Raw genomic sequence first — 9,059 nt, forward strand, 5'->3', positions numbered from 1 at the left:
CTTTCTGTTGACTTTTGGTTTTGTTTGTTCTTCTTTTCATGATTAGTTTACATAGAACATTAGATTATTTATTTGAAATTGCTCTTCTACTTTGAGGAGAGCCTTGTCACTATGAACTTCCCTCTTAAGCCGGCTTTAACTGTATTCCATAAACATTGCATAGTGTTTTGTCATATTTCTCAAGGTTTTTTTTAAATTTCTTATTTTACTTCATCAGCTCCCCCCCTTGTTTTAGTACCATGTTGTTGAATCTACATGCTGTCATTTTTTCTCTCTGTTTTTCTGTGATTGAATTCTAGTTTCATGTTATTATACTCAGAAAAGATACTTGAAATAATTTTTATCTTCTAAAATTTGTTAAGGCTTCTTCTGTGCCTGAGTACATAATCTTTCCTAGAAAACATTCCATGTGCACTGGAAAAGAATGTATATTCTGTTTTGGGGAGAAGTACTGTTATGAAAATATAAACCAAATCCAATTATGTTATCATATCTTTTAGTATCTTTGTTCCCTTATTAATTTTCTGTCTGAAAGACCAGTCTGGTGATGATAATGGGGTGTTATAATTTCCTACTGTGATTGTATTCCCATCAGTTTCTCCCTTTTCATCTATTAGTATTTGCTTTATGTATTTAGGTGCTCCTGTTGTGAGTGCATGTATCTTAATGTGTATAAAACCCTCATTTTGTATTTCTCCTTTAATCACCATATCATGTCCTTGTTTATCTTTCTCTATGGCCTTTCTTGTAAAGTCTCTTTTGTGTGAAGTCAGTACTGCTAGTCCTGCTTTCTTGTCATGTCCATTAGCATGGAATATATTTTTCCATCTTCTGACATTCAATTGATGTGTATTCCTCTTACAAAATTGGGTCTCTTGTATGCTTCAAAATGTAGGGTCTTGTTATATTATCCCATCTGACAATATATATCTTTTGATTGAATCACTAAGTGCATTAACATTTGTGATAATTATTGAGAGACTGGTGTTTATTTCCATTTTGAACATTTTCCATTTGATTTTGTATTTCCTTTTTGTTCACTTCTTTTTCTTTTTGTGGTTTGATAAGTTTTCTTTTATTATCTTGGTTTCTATTTGTCTTTGTGACTTCATTGTAAGCTTTTGACTTATGGTTAACCTCTTTTGTATGTATATTGACCAGTTATTGTATCTGTTTATTTTAACTGATAGGAATACAAATTCTAACCCATCATAAAGAGAACAGAAACAAGAAGAAAATACTCTGTATTTTCCTATTTCACTCTCTAACCCTTAAAAATTTTGAGGTCCTCTTTTTAACATCATGTTTATTCTATTGTAAGTCATTGTAGCCATTACTTTTTTAATAATGCCTTTCTCATTTCTATGGCATACTGCTTCTTTTTTTCTTAGAGTAGATTTTCATTATTTCTATTTCTGTCGCTAATTTCTTTTAGTATTTGCTTTTGTGGAAGTTATTTATCTCTCCTACTATTCTAAAGGATAGCCTTGCTTGATAAATTATTTTAGATTACAGCTTTCTTTCATTCAGGACTTTGAATATGTCTTGTCACTGCCTTCTGACTGTTGTATTTGTGCAGGAAATGTGTTTACAAATATAATGTATATAATTATATATATATATGTAAGGAATACATACAAATGAACTTAACGAATAAGATGAAAAACTATACGTTAAAAAATAGAAACCATTGATGAAGGAAATTAAAACTGATTCAAAGAAATGAAAAGATCTCTTATGTTAATGATGTGAAACTATATGGTTGAAACAACCATACAACCCAAAGCAATCTACATTTAGTGTAATTCATGTCAAAATACCCATGAGATTTTGGCATTAAATAGAAAAAATAACTTCAAAATATATATGTAACTACAAAGATCATGAGTTGTCAAAATAAACTTGAAAAAGAGTATTAAATCAATTAGTGTAATATTCTCTGATGTTAAACAGTCCTACAAAGCTTTAGTAATTTAAACAACATGATTCTGGCTCAAAAACAGACACCAATCAATACAAGAGAATTGAGCAACCAGATATAATCCCTCACACCTATGATCAATTAACCCATGAAAAATGAAGCAAGAGTATAAAATGAAGAAAACACATTCTCCTCAATATGTAGTGCTGGGGAGATTGAAAATGTGAAACATAGATTAGAGTATTTCCTCACATTGTATGCAATCCATGAGCACAGAATATCTTTTATTTCTTTTGTATACTTATATTTATTACACCTTTAATTTATAGAACTATGTTTAGATCTTTTATTTCACTTATCAAATTTATTCCTATTTTATTCTTTTTGGTATAAATGTACACACAACTGTTTTCCTAATTCCTTATTCTGATAATGTGATGTTAGTGTATAAACAGGCAACATATATTTGTATATTGATTTTGTATTCTGCAAGTTTGCTAAGTTTGTTCATTATTTCTAGCATTCACTGGAGGAGTAAATGGAGTTTTCCATCTGTGTATAATTATGTCATTTGTAAAAATTCTACTGCTTGTTTACTAGTTGGAAGCCTTATATAATTTTTCTTGACTAGTTTTTCTGGCTAGGACTTTGAGTAGTGTAATTTAGGACTTGTGAAAATGAGCTACTTTTTCTTATTACTTGACCAGAAGAAAACCTTCCTGTATGTTAACATTGAACTTGATTTTTGTCATGGGTTTTTCATATATGGCTTTTATTATGTTTAGTTATATTTTATTTAAAGCAAATTTGTTAAGATTTTTTTGTATACAAAAGTTAAGATCAGTTCTGTCAATAATTTTCCTACATTTTCTGAGATTGTCACTTTTGAATTCTCTGTTTTTTAATTGATGGTATCACATATATTGATTTGCATTTGTTAAATAATACTTATGAAACAGGACTAAATCAAACTTAACTATAGTTTATAATACTTATAATATGCCATGAAATCAGGTTGCTAATATTTATTTAGAATGTAATATACACATACAGAAGGAAAAATATACATTGTAGCTTGAGTGTACATTTATTTATTTAAAAATTTTATCTCTCATTTTGAATTTGGCTTATGTTTAATGGAAATTATTTCTAAATAAAGAATATAACTCTTGGTATAACTGAATTTACTACAGTTTACTGATACAGAACATAGCTATTATTTACAATTAGTGCACAAATCACTTGTCTTAAAATGCCATATTATATTAACAATGCCAACTGATTCAGGACTGGGAAACATAATGCTTCCTAAAATGCATTATGTGGTGTTTTCCACACCAACCCACATATACACTTATTTCTTTGTTTTTTTGATTGTTTGTTTGCCCCTTAATGGAGGCACTGCTTATAGAACCCAGGATCTTGTGCATAAGTGTATTTATCAACATCATTTTGGAGCACTTAACAGAATCCAAAAGAGTATGGATTATAAAGATGACAGGAAAATTTATTCTTTCTAGGGACTGAAAAACCTCTGAGTGAAAGAATGGTAAAAATAAACATTTGTATGTATACAATAAGATTTTCTCTTGTGTAATTTTAAAGTAGAATATTAAATTACATTAGTTTTACATATAGCACTGAAGTACAATTAAAAACAAAATTTCCCCACTTTGAGATTTCTTAAATTTGATTGATTAAAGTTTTATAATTTTAATTCATAAATATTTACCATTTATTTATAAACATACCAAAGAAATTGACATTTATTCTGCTCATGTTTTGAATATAGAGCTACTTTTTTAAGGTACACAGATAAATAATTACTTCCATTTCCAAATCAACTTATGTTTCACTTTAATTACAAAAGATAATGAAATAGTTATAAATTTTCTGTACAAGTTTTACACAAATTTCACTTTAAATTCCAAAACTTTAAAATTATTTTATTTACTTTGAGCATTATTTATACTCTGTTCACCAAACTGGTATAAATTTGTGTACAAAAGGAAGGAGAATTTTTTTTATTTCATAGACCCCAAAATTAAATTATTTAAAAAGATTTTGTGGGGATAATATTTGCAGATCACACTATAAAAATAAGCATCTTATATGATTCATTTTCACTGGATGAATGAGAAGGAAACACTGGCTGAATGTTAATCTTGGGTTGCTAGGAGACCAGACGTTTTGTGATGTCACAGCTACTCAGGTTGAGAACCATTGTGATGGCCTACCAGTTTAAATGTGCAGGCTTGCCAGAGCAGCATTTGAAGCTGTAGTGCTCAAAACCATGCAGAATAGAAAAGTAGCTGCAGAAAAAGTTATTTGAGATGGCACTTGTTTCTTCAGAAATTCAAGATAAGTTTCCTAAAGATGGGTCAACTGGTTCAGGAAACTCCAGTAGATCTCTATTTTGTGATCAAATATTCTCTGGGGACTTGGACTTGAGGTCTATGATTGAAGAAATTGATTCTCTGACTTTGTCAGAAGGATCCTTGATAAAAAGACCATGTTACACACATTGTGACTCTGAACCAGTTGGAGATAATGATTTTCGTTCTCTGAAATTTCCAAGAAAACTCTGGAAAATGTATGGGGGTGACCAATTTAAATCCATCTGGTGGGATGATAATGGATCTTCCATAGTGATTGATGAAGATGTCTTTAAGAAGGAAGTTTTGGAAAGAAAGGCCCCTTTCAGAATATTTGAACCTGGAAGTATGAAAAGTTTAGTTATACAGCTAAAGCTTTATGGGTTTAGGTAATTGCAGCAGAATTTTCAAAGATCTGCTTGTCTAGCTGTCTTTATGGCAGAAGAAAAAGAAGTCTATATTTTAAACAAGGTATTCACAAAGTTTAGTTACAACTTGGTAACTTAGATATAAAATTTAATTTTGTACATCAATCTATGGTAACATAAATGGAAAGCTTTTTTGAAAATTGTATAAAACTACTAAGGCTATAATTCTTAATTTTTTATAAAAATGAGGATAGTGCCTTAAGTAGTCAAGATTATGATAAACTTTGCTAGCAACTATGAATCTTAACAGAAATCTAAATAAAGGTATTAAAGCTGTTTTCAAAAGTGGCTTTCACCGTTACTGCAAATGCTAACTTCTTAAACTTGATGACTGTATTATTTAAATGTGTATATTCGAAATAAGGAATTTCAAAAAATAGTCAGAATTGCTCATATTTTGATGATATTATCTTTGCATTGTAAACGTGAAATCTGAGGTTTTATAGGTTAGGCTTATTGTAGTCTTCTAATTTGGTTTAAAATATTACTAAAATCTTTCCACTTTGATTGTAGCTGCAATTCTACCATATTTCAAATTTTAAACGAGGCTGTCCCCAAATTTTAGTGAGAATAAAAATAAGAGTTGAGATTAAAAATGTCTTTCTGGTATCTTCATTGGCTGAAGATTTCAACAAGAAGCACTTTATAGGAGGGGGTAATATAGATAATCATAATTCTGATTTTGTGGCTGACACTAGTGGAGAAAGTGCATTTTTACCTTCTCCTAATTTAAACATGCCTCTTAACAGAAAGCCCTCTACTAGCCATATAATTGGTGATACAAATACCCCGATCAGAGGTGATTTTTCTCCTTCATCATCAGTGTCAGTTAGACCACGAGAACAAATTGCAGTGGATCAATGTGCTACTTTAAATCAGTTGACCACTATCCACAGGCACTCCCAAAGCAGCTAAACTGAAGCAAATGGCTGTGCTGTGAACTTCATTACAACTACAACTTCTATTTCTCATTACAGCATCTTGTCTCCCATACAGGGCAATTATTTTGGACTGATGGTGGAGCCTTCTACTTTTCCAAATAGATATCACAACATATCTGCCCATGAAGGTCGTTTTTCTAAACTTCAACCAGGGAGCAACCCACGGTTTCCATTGCCAGTGATAGCTGATACATCAACTACCTCTCTTTCAAGGCCAACTCATCAGCTATCTTCAGTTTAATAACGTCATCCTAATTACAATTGATCTACCAGAGGACTACCAGATTATGCAGGATAGCAAAGATTAAAATTTATGATGGCAAATGTCGACATATATCTGCAATATTCTTATTTGAACAATAAACATAAATGTGTACCTGTATTGTCCTTATATTTTTTAAAATAGAGTAAAGATTTAAACTCGAGACTAAGTTAGCATTTAAAGAAAAAAAGAGATATTTGATTGATATGATCATTTGATGGAACAATATGTGAGTAAATTTATATAATTTCTTGTAAGGAAGAAGAGAAAATGGAAGAATTTGGAAAAAGACAAAAACATGGAGAGAGGGAACAGTACTAAGTGGTTTCTGGTTGATCCTGGAAAGTATTTAAAGTGTTAAGTTATGATAGGTTGGAACAGGAGATAAATGCAGGAACCGGCTCAGGAGTCATGGTCTCTATTATGTCATCCCTGGAATCATAACAGTCACGTGATGTAATCTCAGATGGCACATTCAGCATGAGGTAGAATTTAAGAAGTAATTTTTTCTATGGTCTTCTTTGTGCTGTTCTCAATGCATTTCAATTGGTGCTTTCTTTTCCTCCCTCAAGGGTCTGCACTATATTTTCTAGTGAAAATTTAATGTTGCTTTTATGTTCCAGCCAAAGATATGCTTACATCCTCAGAGGGGCACTTAAAGCATTTCCAAATCTAAGTCCACATCTCAACATAGTTTAGTCATTTCTTTATAGATCTGGCAACTGGCTACCTTGGAATATCTTTATGTTTCACTGTATCTGGAGATATATCCAGGCAAATGCTTGTCAACCATATTAACTCCAACCTCAAAACTGTTGCTCCATCTCATCCTTGGACTTAGGATGTCCTCCATTTACCTACTTAGATTTTCCCAGTCTCAGCACAGAAACCACCTCCTCCAGATATTTTCTATCCAACTTTCCTTGTCTAACTTGGATACCAGCACTGTAAGCACAACACGTGCCACAAGATGCATTTTATTATTTAGTGAATGAAAAATACATGTTGACTTTAAGCAAAATCTACTTTCCTGAAGCAACAAAACTCTCATGGTTTTCAAACTATTTCGTTATGGTCTTTACTCTTCACCACAAACTAGCTCTTTTCATAGCCCATGGACTAGTCATTCAAGACAGTAGTGGAGGTAGGTACAGGAGACAAAGTATTATTTTCTTCTTAATTCATGCCTCCAGAGGCCTAAAGCATTCCATTCTCATTTGCTGGAATTTTTCCTGTCTCTTCATCACCCACCCACCCCAAAATAGCTGATTCTCTTCCCCATACCAATAACTATACTGCCTTCTAATTAATTTACTTCTTAGAATCAGAGCTTCGTCCAGAAGAGACAGTGCCATTGCATATATTTAATACAGGTTTATAGACACCACACAAATTTTGCCACTTCTAACCTTAACACAGGAAGTATCTAAGAGGTACTAGAACCTTGGTAGTGGTGGTCATATTCAGAAACTAAATAGCAATCTAAAATGTGTGGACTAGAAGGAGGTGAGGGTGGTAGAATTTAAAATTTGTCCAACTGCAAGAATATAAAATTTCTGCAGATATTAAGAAATATAAAATATTCATGGAAGACTATGAGTAATTCCCTTTTACTTAAAATAAAAGGTGAAGCATTTTCAGAATGTGAAATGCCCTGAAATGCTGGAAAATTTGTAGGCAATGTCAGGGTATCTAAGGCTTCTGGTCATAATCATGCATCCAGTGTCAGCTGATAAGAATGAAATGGCAATATTGAGTCCAAAAATGTGTCACCAATTGTGAATAAAGCCTTTGATAATCTTGAGAATTGGCAAATGGGCCAGGGTAAGCTCACGCAACATTCCGCCAATATGTCCTTTACCAAGAGAAGAAAAGAGACCACTTGCAGTAGGAGATCTGTGTATGGACAGCAGTGGTTGTTCCTACAACAGAAACATCAAGATTTTAAGTTTGTCAGCACAAATATGATGGTGGCTATGTTGTTGTTTACATTAGCAGTCTGGGGTTCAGATGGGATGGTTCAGCAGCTAGTTTCCATCTCTCTTATTAGACAGTGGGTCTTACCGTGATCATCTTAACAATGTTCTATACTGATAAGTCAAAAGCAACAGTTTACTTTCAAAATTAGAAATCCTAAAGAAGAATATTATTTGTTAGTCTATCTGTTGTTTTCTACCTGGGAAAAGCTAGACTATTGGCAAAGTACAAAAGTTGGCTTGTGTTTGAAAACTATTCCCTGAGCTCTGCCCACTGAATTCTTCCCACTAAATACTACAAATCTGTCTACCACTGTGTGTGTGTGAAGATGGATTGTTAAGCATTAACTAAGCTTGTCTTAGTTGAGCCATCAGTGAATTATTCCTCTGCATCTGGCAGAATCTCTGTGAATTAAGAATTTCACTGAGCCATCAGATTTTCTACCGATCAGGGAGAGGTAGATTATAATTCTCCCAGTGTATTAATTATTACCTGTTCATTGAATCCTGAGCTGATGTTAGGGTAAAACCACTGAAACCTTTAATTAGACTGAGGCATATACATTCTCCAGTCCCCAGAGCCCAGCACAGGTCTGTGTCTCCTTTTTAATTTAAGCTTATATCTTAGTGTTTTTTCTTTTAATTCTCATTGTTGGCACAACTTAGTTTTGCTTTGAACACACGTTGACTAATTTATAGAGACTGAACAACTGACTTATTCCTGTTTTCCTAGAAATTGCAGTAACATTACTTTCCTTGGACTACCTGGAATAGAGTGAGTGCAGTCATCATTTTGAAAGCAGCCCTCAGTCCTAATAATGCAGAACCTTTACACTTCTTTGCCCAGCACTTGTGCAAGATTGTTTGTTGTGGATCTCAGGGATTTTCCTCACATCCCCAAATGCAACAATGAGAAAACACCACATTGTTATCCAAAATCAAACATTTGCCAGTATTGCATTCCCATTGCAAAACAGTTAAGAATTTTAGGAGTTCTGAGATTTTACCATGCTGAGATGTTTACCAACCTAGCATGTTCCTTTCTTACTGATGATGTCATGTAGATGAGACAATATTTCAGACACAGTGAACTTTATCACTCACCGCAATAGCAGCCAGGGTTAAATTTTGCATACATTCCCTACTCTCAGATTAA

The 9,059-nt window shown here is 32.7% G+C and overlaps 1 long non-coding RNA gene across 2 annotated transcripts; it reads left to right on the plus strand.

The window, feature by feature from the left end:
• The first annotated feature begins 4,392 nt into the window (after positions 1-4,392).
• LOC140692834 (uncharacterized) lies at positions 4,393-6,047 on the plus strand. Of its 2 annotated transcripts, none has more exons than XR_012068438.1 (2): positions 4,393-4,642; positions 5,721-6,047. It is a non-coding gene; the product is annotated as an uncharacterized lncRNA (long non-coding RNA). The 2 variants fall into 2 exon arrangements; XR_012068437.1 differs by having other exon boundaries at positions 4,505-4,767.
• Positions 6,048-9,059: the final 3,012 nt, after the last annotated feature.

The sequence above is a fragment of the Vicugna pacos genome, unplaced genomic scaffold (genome assembly GCF_048564905.1).
Source record: "Vicugna pacos unplaced genomic scaffold, VicPac4 scaffold_18, whole genome shotgun sequence".
In the NCBI taxonomy this organism is placed as follows: domain Eukaryota; kingdom Metazoa; phylum Chordata; class Mammalia; order Artiodactyla; family Camelidae; genus Vicugna; species Vicugna pacos.